This window comes from Salarias fasciatus, chromosome 8 (genome assembly GCF_902148845.1).
Source record: "Salarias fasciatus chromosome 8, fSalaFa1.1, whole genome shotgun sequence".
Taxonomy (NCBI): Eukaryota; Metazoa; Chordata; class Actinopteri; order Blenniiformes; family Blenniidae; genus Salarias; species Salarias fasciatus.
In genome coordinates, this window is record NC_043752.1 from 1,570,972 (window position 1) to 1,583,248 (window position 12,277).

Sequence of the window (12,277 nt, forward strand, 5' to 3'; positions counted from 1 at the left end):
CTTTTCCCTTTGCTTGCTTTCTCCCTCTTTTTTTTAATTCCCCCCCCCTCGCTCCTCGCCGGAGCTCAGCTCTTTCCTTCCCTCTGCAGCTCACAGCGCTGACACTGTGTCTCGGCTATCTCTCCCCGGCAGGCCTCGGCGCTGTGGAATCACTTTGTCTGGCCGAGCCCCGTGTCATCTGCATGTCCTGAGAACGAGAGGCGGAGGCGGCAGATAGCGAGCAGGAGATAGAGGGAGGGGAAAGGAAAAAAAAAAAAATCAAGGGAAAGCAGGAAGCCTGGAAGTGTGATGAGAGGAAGAGAGCGGAAAGATGAAGGGAAGCAGAGGATTAGATGGTTTTGATAGTAAGTTTGTGTCAGAAGTCCATTCAGCTTCGTTGTCTGAGTGTTTTTGGAAAGCTTTCACTCTTTAGGAGGGAGATGGAGTCTGAACATCTTCAGAATGTTCTGTTTTCCCCTCGTTTCCCCTCAGACAAATCTCCTCCAACCACCAAACCACCGTGGTTTTACTCCATCCGTCTGCTGCAGGTGCCAGAGACACACACTGACCCCCTCAAAGCAGATTATATTCATCAAGATGAAAAGTTTTTATTTAGACTGCTGACATTAGAGGCTGCGTATCCACACAAGACATGAACTTTTCAAAAGAGATGAAGTAACAAGTTTTTTATCAAGGCTTTTTTTTTTTTTTCTTCTTCTCTTTTTCAGCCAAAAAAAACAAGGAGCTCCAGATCAGCTCCTGATAGCCGGAGCGCACACACATTTAAAATGCAGCCAAATTTCCCAGGGCACAGATGTAAACACGAGCAAACATCTTCCTGACATTTACACGTTCGGTTCAAGTGCCAGTTGCTGCTCAGGGTGCGAGTTGAGATTCAGAGGAAAACAGCGAAGCGTGTGGAGGACGGGCGGTCTTTTAAAGCCGCGTCCCGGTCACGCCGCTTCCTCCCCGGACTCCGCTTTGGACTCAAATCACAGCTCTTCGGCTGTGTTGTCGGAGTCGGGAAAGAAAGAGAATGGGTTGTAAGAGGATACTCGCATGTGCGTTTGATTAATTTTTGTTGTAATTCTGCAGCAGATCCGTTCTGTCTGGCGCTGCAGCTGCAGGCTGCACGTCTCTGGAGCCTCGCCTTTCAGAAGCAGGCGGGATTCACGCCGCTCTCTGTATGTTATCATTTTTATCAAGTATCTGAAGTTGGTTTTGTGCTTGGCTCTGTTATCTTTGACTGTGCATGCTTTTAGTCGTGATACTGACAGAAAGCAGCGGTAAGTACCGAGGCAGTGGAAACTGAGGAGGAGCTAAATTACACATCAAGAGTAGTAGACCAGAAAGAAAAGAACAAAAACCGTTTTTTAACCCATCGCTTTCCCCCCTGGCTGTGTATCTAAGAACGCATCCAGTATTCTCAGTCTTTCTGCCTTTGTTTTGGCGCATTGCTGGTAGGATAACGTTAAAGTCGGAACTTTAAATGGAGGCTTAAATCAAGTGTGTCATGTAATTTTTCTAATCTGACCAAGTCAGGAAAATCAACACAGCTGTCTGTCGCTCTCAGAGTCGAACACATTAAACCGGCGGCTCTGACCTGCAGATCAGCCTCGTGGGGGGCGGCACTGATGCGTGTTTGGTTGTTTTGCTGGTTAATAGGTTTGGATTAACGGTTTCATCTCATGCAGGATGTATTTATTTCTGTTCCTCCCTGGATTTTATTTAAATTAAGGAGTTATTTAGTGCTGAGTCTGATTGTGAGCCAACTTCAAGACCTTTATATTGTGAGTTTGCATGTTCTCCCCACATAATCCATCAGCAGATGCTAGCATAAATTATCCCTGTGAACTTTATTTGATGAAATCATCTCAGAATCTTGTGCGCTGCTGTTTCACTGCTCCACCACAGCAGTGTTTCCTCAGGGAAGCTGGTCTCCCAGGTATTGGAATAAAGACAAAATGGATTCGTCTTTTTTTTTTTTTTTTTTTAGCTCAAACAGATCTGATAAATATGTTTCCTTTGAAGACTCGTGCTAAAAATAAGCTTCAATAAATGCCTTTAAAAGTAATGATCAGGATGATTGCCAAAATTAGAGTAAAAACATCCCCCGCTTGTAACATCTGCGCCGGGACCCCCGGGACTTCGCTGAAACCCTCTAATGCTCTAATAATTGCTCCAAACAACTGCTGTGGTGAGAGATATTCAGTAAAGGAAGCAATCAAGTATCAAAGCGGCTCCAGCACTTCAGATGTTGCAGGAAATCTTGTGATTTGTTGAGATGAATGCCGACGCACCTGTAGTGACAAAGCGAACCCCGGCCTGTCCTGAAAGCACGGAGGAACGGCAGACAGGATCCCCATCAGAGGACGTTTGCACACGGAAACGTTTCCCAAGAAGGCAAGCAGTTACTGAATCTCCGTCCAGACCGGCTCCGCGCCGGGGACGGGGAGAACGCGGCGTGCTGCGAGGTCGAATCGACTCGTGTCAACAGTAACAGAGTCATCTGTCAGCGTGAGACAGCAACGCGTCCAACTGATCCCGAGACTTTTCTCTCGTTTCTGCTCCGTCTCCGACGCTGTGGAGCCAGATTTTCTCGAACTTCCTCCTGCTATTGACACTTATTTGAGAGAGAGAAATGGTCAACATGAAGTAAACACTCCTTTGGATGGTAGAAGACAGGAAATAATGGTTCTACAAAAAAGACAGCGACGGGATGACAACTTCCATTGAAGCATGACTTGCTGGAGTTGTATTTTATTACTTTTTCGACAGATGATTCCCCTGCTCTGTTTGCGCCTACGTACGGTATCATTCAATATCCGTCAAACCAGTTTTTTTTCCTTTGGCGGGGATGTTTTCAGATATTCAGTTGCAGCCCTCTCTCCCAGCCCTTCCAGGTTCTCCTCTTCCCTCACATCCTCGTCCTGCCTCGCCTCGGGCCTCCCGTCACGCTCCGTCCCAGCAGCAGTTAGATTGATCCAAACTTTTTGTGCGTCTCCCTCCAGCAGCGTATCGATCAACCTGAGCGATAGGGAGGTGGGGATGGCGGGGGGGACGTGGCTGCGGGACGTGTCCAGTCATCTGGCCGGTCTCATTCTTTGTTTTTACCCCTCACACAAACACGGGAGGAGACGGATGGAGGCGGACGGAGGCGTCGCCGTGTCAGGGCTGTCCACCGCGCAGGAACGCCGCTTCAGCGTGACGCCTGGAGGAACGGCGGAGGACGACGTGCAGCCTGCCGCCCCGTTCCAGAAAACCTCCGTCAAACGCTGACAACCTCCGTCTTCTTTCCTTTAATGACCGTCGTATTGATCTGGTCAGGCTGCGCCGGGTGCGTCGGTCCAGCAGTCCGAGCGTTCTTGGCTTGGTGTTGAAGTGACTGTGAGTGGGTGAAGTCTGCCTGGATTGGAGTGGATTGATGATCTGGACGAGACGGGCGCCGCTCGACTCAGAGCGCATAAATTAGGCGGATGCTTCGGCGGTTTATGGGCTGCTGGAGCATCGTTTCGCCATTTTTCTCCATCCGTCCATCTGTTGTCATGTGAATGACGACCTAATCTGATCAAGTGTTTCAATTGAAAAACATGATTGTTGGATTTTTGTTTACATTTTGAAAATGATGTCCGTTTCCATGGAAACGGCAAAACGCTGCAAGTGGTGTAGTTAGCATGCCGGCCCATGAGGTGGCGCTGTGGAAAAGGACAATACGCTAAAAAGGGACTTCCAAAATGCGACAAAGCTTTTCCAGTTTTCCTTGAAAACGTAAACGTGGCCTCAGATGTGAGAGTCTGGAACTGAGAGACATTTATCAAATTCATAGGCACAGATATCGCAAAAGCTTTTTTTTTTTTTTGATATAGTGTTGTTGGCACAGAGAAAACCCACCAAACTAAACCGATTCCAGATCAATTTCAACTCCTCCGTGTATAAATTGAATGTCTTTGTGTTTTCCGCGCCGTTCTTCATAATAACAGCCTGTAATGTACACAGCCAGGCGGCAGCTTCTGCCATATGGCGACTGTGGTGGAAATATCACAGCTGTCTCCTGACGCCTTGCCATCATTGCACATTTCTTTCTCATATAGATCATATTTTCCATGTATTTTTCAAATGATGTTTGCTCTGTACTGTGTGTCCCATGATTTTTTTTTTTCTTTTAATAATATTACCTGCAGACTGGATTTAATTGAATTAATTGCGTGAGCTGTTCATTGAGGGTTTGCTGCTTTCGCTTTCTGCTCACACTGGCTGGAAACGGCTGACTCCTGACATAAACAAGCCGGATCCTGCCCTCATTCCATGCTCGCCCCATGTATTCCAGGCGATGCTGCATAATTTGTTTGTTGCTAGCACAAATAATTACGGGTAGAGCATTTATTTTAATGCAACACGTGTCGGGATAAAAGCTGGGAGGCTTCCGGGCGACTAGGTGAGCTTATTACAGCTGAAGAAATTAGTAGTCAGACAAATGAGGCTCTTTCATGAGTGAAAAACAGAAGATTTATTCCAGATCAAACCTTCCACCTCCTCCACTTGTAGGCTCACAGAAACTGCAGCACTGATATTTTTTTTTCAAATATTAAAAGCTCTGCTCTGTCAGAGTGAATCAATAAAAGAGTCCTTTAGAATTCACACACACTCGCTGGTATTTTGACAGTTTTTGCCCCCTCTCGTCTTTTCATAATAAATGCAGCAGATTGACTTCACACTCTGCTTCTGTGTGGAGTCGGACGACCAAACCAGGATGCAGGATCTTGGGTCTGCGGGCTGGCGCCCCGGTTTGAGCCCCCTGCGGGAGGCTCAGCGCGACGCAGAGCGTTTGGCCCCGACCGACGCCGGCGGCTGCCTGCATGCAGCCTCCCCGCCGCCCCGTTGATGCCGGTCCATCGCCCGGGGCGTCCTCGTCGTTTGGCCCTCGCCGAACCTCTCCCGCCGTTCCCATTGTCTCCCCCTCGCTCCCTCTGTAGCTCCGCCAGCTGAGCCGAGCATCTGGCACCTTGAGAGGGAGGGAGATCAGACCTGCAGATACAAAGAAAAGCCTTTGGCATCGTCGCTTCCCCTCCTTTTCATATATTCTTGCTCCTATTTTTAGAGCTTCTTGAAATAATCTCCGGGGGCCGCGGCCGGGCTGAGCCGCGGTGTGAGAGGCCACCCACTATACCGTGTTGAAACAGGGTTGATACAAGCAGAATTAACGCTCCGGTTCACTCGCTCTGGTGTTTTCATTCTGAGAACTGGCTCTGTGGTAATTCTTAGAACCTCCGTGAGGAAGATTCAGACCCTCGGTGACACAGAGTCGTGAAGCAACGGTTAAAAAAAAGCCATTGCTTTGTAACTTTTCCATGGCTAAAGTCTCATTTACACAAACATCTCTTCTTGTGTTGAACATCGACAACAGCAGAGAAGACGCTGCAGGTTTGAACCAGGTTGATTAGATTTTTCTTGCGTTTTGCACGGCAGAAATAAATTTGAGTTTAATTGAATTGTACACGGAAAAATCTAATCGTCGTGGTTCCATCTGCCGGTCGCTGTGAGGTGGTTTGGGCTCCGTTATATCGGACCTGTTCAGACATGACAGCGTCATTATGAGGAGATCACCGGCTCATAATAGACTTCTCCATGAGACGAGAGCGCATAAAGAAAAACGAAAAAAAAAGCCTCCTGAAGTGAAGCGTTGACACATGCTGCCTCAGTGATGAAATCCAATTTGTATTTCACAGGTGACCATGTGTAATTTTCACAAAAATCCCACCCCTGCCTTGCCTCAGTAATCTTACAAGCAGCGCTGGAGAAAAGTATGAGCAGTGAAATTCAGCTTCAGTATGCAAAAAAAAAAAAAAAATGCATAATTTGAGCAGATAAGCTTTGATTTTCCCAAAACGTCTCAAACAAGAATCTGAACACTGATTAAAAAAAAAAAAAAAAAAAATTCTTGCTTCATTTTCTTCACTTACTTTGAGCGTCAGTGTCTTTTTTTTTTTTTAAACAGAAGAGATTCTGGCAAACTCTTTTCTCCCTCCATAAATCAGAAAATAGCGACAACACCCATATAAAAATCCATTTTCACCACATTTTTGGAAATAAACTGCCCATAAATCAGACTGTAAATGATACATGAAGGAAGCTCTCAGTGAAAACCTTCAGAGCAGAGAGAGGAACAACAGTGGAGAGTTGGCTGTGGAGGTGCGGCGCGAGAAAATGGTCTTTAAAGACATGTCAAATTAATAACTGATGACTCAAAATGAGCTTTTCTCTCTCATCCTGAGCTCGAAATCTCCACTTAAATGGCACTTTAATACTCCAAACATTACAGTTATATGCCCCCGCCATAATATGAAGGTTTTTTACTCAGGATTTAGATTAAATTTCTTTCACAAGCTTGATTTATGTAACATCATAAGCTATCTACTTTTTATTGAATCTAAGAGCGAGCGGTGCACAGAGATTAGGTGTAATAAAAAGGCACGGAGATATGTGCTCGGTTTTTTTTCTCCCTCCATTATTTAGCCGAAAAGAAAATCTCCACTAATATTTCTGGTATTCAGCGGCTTGATGAGCTCGGGGCTCGGTGACATTTTATTGCCTGTTAGCCCATGTTTGTTGCAACACGTGTACTTTGTGTCCATGGGAACCAGTTTGCCTTTAATCGTCCGCCCTCGGATCTGCAAAACAGCTTGATCGTTCTCGCTGAAAGCTTGATTTGCGCCGCGGCATTCGCAGACGTGGAAGGTCCGGCGGGAGGCAAATGGAGACGGACGCGTCCCCGCGGGCGAGTCTGCCGGGGAGACCTCATTGCCCGGGGTTGTCAGGTCCACTTATCCGGACAAACCTGAGCAGCTCGGCCACGGGGCTGATGGGAGTTGGAGCCGAGCGGGAACCTGGTGCTTTTGGAATCCTCGGGGAAAACGGCGTCCCGCTCCCCGGAGGTCGCGACCTATAGACGTCAGCCCTTCATCGGCCTCTCCGGGTGTCACCGTCAAGCCATCGCCTCGTCCCCACGCCTTCACAGGAGGATCGTCAGACCGTCCACGGCCCTGCTAACGTCCCTCCTCTGGCTCACTCCCTCTCCTCTCCTCCCACTCGCTCTCGTCCCGGCTGAAGGGCGAATCGAGAGAAAGGGTGACTCAGGGAAGAAGACGTTCGAGGGCTGTCTCACCTCAGCTTCAAACAAAAGGAGGAAACGGGGTTTGGAGCGCTCGCATCAATCTAGCATCCATTTAGAGGAACTTAATCGCCGGAAAAAGACTTTTAGGAGAGTGAGATTAACTGGAGGCTGCAGGATTTCAAAGTGTTTGGTGAGGGTTTGAGGGCAGCTGCAGGAGGAGAAAACCTGCAGATCGGGGGGGGAAACCTTATCTCTCTGATTACTTCCTGGATTTTCATTGTTTTTTAATAGAACATCTCAGGGTCCAGGGTCAAACAGCATGTATCCACTTCCAAATCCCCCTGACGCTCCACACAGCAGTACCTAATAGCACCTAATAATAGTCAACCAAAACCAAGGGTTTGTTGTGCATTTTGACTCCTCCCCCTTTAAAAACTCTTCGTCGACACATAAAGCCTTCGTTCACACTTCGCTCCTATGTCTCCGTTTGCAATTAAACAGACTCCCGTTAATGAGCAGTAAGCTTCAGCTTCATTATGCGCTTCTTTCTATTCACGATTTGACCGTCTGAAAAGAGATCTGGCGAATCGTTTTTATGCTCGGCTGGAGGGGAAGAGATCGATGTTAAAAGAGTCCATGTGATAGGCTGATGGGAACCGATTTTTCAAATCCTTCTTCTTTTTTCTTTTTTTTTGACTGTAGAAAGAAATATTAAAGTCATGCTGCTGCTCGTCATTACAGCTCGGCTCCAGGGAGGAGAGGTTCGGGAGGGCTGGAGGCGTTTGAGTCTTCAGATTCACCTGTTGGTCTAAAACTTTCAGTGTCCTTGAAAACATGTCGATGGAGCTCAGACCAGAAGTTCCTCCTCCTCCCAGTCAGTGTCTCATATCAACAAAACTAGACGTCCTTCCATCTATTCCATCCATCTGCGCATTATATCTGGCACAAATTTATGTTTTTATGAAAAGGAGTAGCATCTATATTTCCAGTCAAACAACAACAAAAAAGCAGATTGTAAAAATTGCAAAGAAAACATTGCATTTTTTGGTAACACTTTACTTGAAGCCCCTCTTTATAACACATTATAAGTAGTTATAAACACTAATAAATGATCACAATGCTTTATAACTCACTATACAGCAGTATACAGCATAGGATTAAGGTTAGGGTTAGGGTTAGGGTTAGGGTTAGGTCCTGGCATTGTGATCATCTATGAATGTTTATAACTATAGCTACACATGTTATAATGGCATTATAATGCTTTATGAATGTATTTATAATGTGTTATGCAGGGGGGCTTCAAGTAAAGTGTTACCCATTTTTTATTATTATTATTTTAAATCTGAGATCACGGCGCGCAAATGAGCATAATCCTCAAAGTCATGCTGTCAGGGTAAGTTTGTCAAAACGTGCTGAATGTAACAGCTGCAGAGGATCTTCACTGTATTTTTCAGCAGAAGGTTTCATTAAAGTTGGCTTTTTGTTGCGATAGGAGTCATTTTCAGCGCTAATTGTTTGGTTTTGTTATAACCGGCCCAGCCCACTCAGGATGACATCGTGTGTCTTTTTCTCATCACGGACTGATTTGTACGTAAACAGTATTTTGATGTGAACCTTTCAACCTGCTCTGATTTGCCATTTTTTCTTCTTCCCCATCTATTGGTGAACCCTCTCCGGTCAGGAGTGTTCACGCCCTCAGCCTGCGAGCTCACACTTGGTGCAGATTGGTGAAAAGCTCAGTAGATGTGTCCTTCTGAGTTTCAGGCCAGTGCAATTGTCATTTTCCCATCCGGTGCCCAAGCAGCTTAAATAGCAAATGTTTTTTGCCAATTCCCTGTAACCACGGGCATGTTCGCTGGAAATTGCAGTCCGCTGGATTCGCAGCGCATCGCTATCTCGGGGCAGGAGAAAGTGATTTCTGCTATTGACCAACTAAAACCGGGGATTAAGTCATGGTGCAGCGTTTTCCCCTTATTTTAGAGCCACATAGTACTTAATGCACAGAGACCAGGGGAAGTGTTTCCTCCAATGTCGCCTCACGGCTGGCAGTGGAGGCCGTGTGTGTGTGTGTGTGTGTGTGTGTGTGAGAGAGTGTGTGTGTCTGGACACATGTAGTCATTATTCACTAATCCCCAACATGAGGATCGGCAGGTCAGAGTTTGACAGGAGGAGGATGTTTACTGGTCTCCGTATCTGATACCTGAGCTGTCGCTCAGTCGGCTCAGCCGCCGCACGGTGTGTGTGTGTGTGTGTGTGTGTGTGTGTCACTTCCATCTGTCTGCCTATATAATAAGAAACAAGGCGTGAGCACATCTGCTCTAGATATGGGAGGAACACGCTGGGACCACAAACAGCAGCGATAAACCAGATGAACCATCATCCAAACCGACTGGGAAGGTAAAGATCAGCGTCCAGAGAGTCTCTGTGATCATCCGCAGGTCGGGTTAAACAAAATCAACAACATCAACATTTGTGTGTCTTCACAGCCTTCTTGGAGACAGACGTACTTCCTCCAGACCCGAAGGGAAAACCTCCTTCACAGTTCAGCAAAGCGCGAAAAGAATTTTATTATTCACACAGACTCTGCCAACGATGAGAAACCTGCGTGATTAATCGCCCGAAATAAGCCCTCAGTGACACACAAACACAGCCACGCTCCAAACTACCCAGAATTCCTCAGGGGGAGACAGACGGTGATGCAACGGGTCAGGTTAAACACTTTCAGGTCTTTAGTTTTCAAGTGAAAAAGCAAAAAACTGAAAATGCAACTTTTGGAAAACGCTGTGACTCCATCTGAATGGATATGAAGAGGAAAACGCAATGATGCGACAGTCACTGCAATGACAGTCCAACTAAAGAGCAACGAGCCCTCTGTCGAACAAATCCAGAGTCAATCCTGTGGCGTTGTGGACGGAGGACGTACGTTGGTTTCCTCTGCCTTCCCTTCCGTTGACCTCCGGCAGTGAATGGATCCCATTCCAGCTGGAGTGTTTACGCGCTCGTTCGTCCTGTGTGGTCAGACAAGCCTTTGTCGAGGAGTACAACAGGACCTCCATCGAGTGTCTTTACACAACAGCGGGAGATAAGAGGGGAGATTAAACGTGGATCTATGGCGCTTGCAGGGAGGGAGGAGAGGAAGATGAGGAGGCTGACCTTCACTGATTTCCCGTCTTTCTCTCCAGCCCACATCTACGCTTCTGCTCAGGCTATCAGCGGCTGGAGTACACGGGGGCTGCTCCAGTGAAAGTTTTATTACCCCAGGCGAGCTCCCAGCGCGGCCCGGGGGGGATCGGGGCGGCGTGTACCACCGGAGCCCCGGAGCAGCCGACCACTTCCTCCGTTCAATTAGACTCCTGGCCTGAGTGGTGGGGAGGAGTCACCGGGGGGCGCCGCACGCACCGACGTGCGAACGCTGAAAACACATCAACACAGAGTCTGGAGAGCAAGTAAAGTGGGCTGCCTCTGTCTCCACACACACCGGCTAATGCACATCTGCACGTCTACCTGCATTTCAGCCGCACACACACACACACACACACCCGGCGACGTGCACGCCGACTCACACACTTGCATATGGCTTTTGTTTTTGAAACAACAAAGGCTATCTTTGGGAATACACAGCGGCTTGCCAGAAGAGGAGAAGGAGGAAAATTGAAGCCATTAGAAGCCTTATTACTTTTTTATCAGAAACTGGAGAATAAGCTCGTCGAATGCAGGGGAAGGGAAAGAGGAGCACTAAGAGAAACGGCGATATGAAGGCGGAGGGAGGGAGGGAAGTGGGTTACAGAGGAAGAGAAGAATTAAGACGGGCTGATATATGAGTGAAAAGAGAGAGGATAATGGCACGGGACAAACAAATAGCGAGATGCTGATGGAAAAAAAAAAAAGAAAATGAAATGAGTGAGCGAGAGGGGAAATAATCAAATTCTCATGCATCGGAGCCAAATTCCTTCAGAAAGGGTTTGAACCACGGGTGCCAGTCAGCAGCCTGGCAGGGATCTGCAGTGCAGGGGCGGGGCGGGGCGGGGCGGGGCAGGGTGTGGCGTGGCGTGGTGTGCAGTGACATGGTGAGGCGTGTAGTGCAGTGCAGTGACGTGGTGAGGCGTGTAGTGCAGTGCAGTGACGTGGTGAGGCGTGTAGTGCAGTGACGTGGTGAGGCGTGTAGTGCAGTGACATGGTGAGGCGTGTAGTGCAGTGGCGTGGTGAGGCGTGTAGTGCAGTGCAGTGACGTGGTGAGGCGTGTAGTGCAGTGACATGGTGAGGCGTGTAGTGCAGTGGCGTGGTGAGGCGTGCAGTGCAGTGACGTGGTGAGGCGTGCAGTGCAGTGATGTGGTGAGGCGTGTAGTGCAGTGCAGTGGCGTGGTGAGGCGTGCAGTGGTGTGGTGAGGCGTGCAGTGCAGTGACGTGGTGAGGCGTGCAGTGCAGTGATGTGGTGAGGCGTGTAGTGCAGTGACGTGGTGAGGCGTGTAGTGCAGTGCAGTGGCGTGGTGAGGCGTGCAGTGCAGTGCAGTGACGTGGTGAGGCGTGTAGTGCAGTGCAGTGACGTGGTGAGGCGTGTAGTGCAGTGCAGTGACATGGTGAGGCGTGCAGTGCAGTGCAGTGGCGTGGTGAGGCGTGCAGTGCAGTGGCGTGGTGAGGCGTGCAGTGCAGTGCAGTGGCGTGGTGAGGCGTGTAGTGCAGTGCAGTGGCGTGGTGAGGCGTGCAGTGCAGTGGCGTGGTGAGGCGTGCAGTGCAGGGCAGTGGCTTGTCCTCTGCTCTCCGCCGTCCTCCTTCCGCCACCGCACTTGGCGCTCACAGGCGAGGCTGCAGAGTAACTGTGACGACGGTAAATGTGTGTGTGGGCGTGCTGTTCTTATATACCTGCTGTACCGAGCTTGAAAATGTGTGTATGCATGCATCTGTGTGTGTGTGTGTGTGTGTGTGTGTGTGTGTGTGTGTGAGGTGCTAATATTGATGAATGAGGCCGTGGATGACTTATGGGAGAAAGGGTAGATGTTTCTGTGTGTGTGTGTGTGTGTGTGTGTGTGTGTGTGTGTGTGTGTGTGTGTGTGTGTCTGTGTGTGTGTGTTTCTCTGCCCCTCAAGTCTCTGTTTATGTACTGAGGTGTGTATAATTTGCATTTAGAGCACATTTGCATTTCCTCCATACCTGCGTTGTGTCTCCTCTGATGTGTCTGGACCCTGACCA

At 48.3% G+C, this 12,277-nt stretch overlaps 1 protein-coding gene across 1 annotated transcript in view; it reads left to right on the forward strand.

Moving 5' to 3' along the window:
* sdk2b (sidekick cell adhesion molecule 2b) overlaps positions 1-12,277 on the forward strand; it is a 246,546-nt gene that overhangs the window by 132,053 nt on the left and 102,216 nt on the right.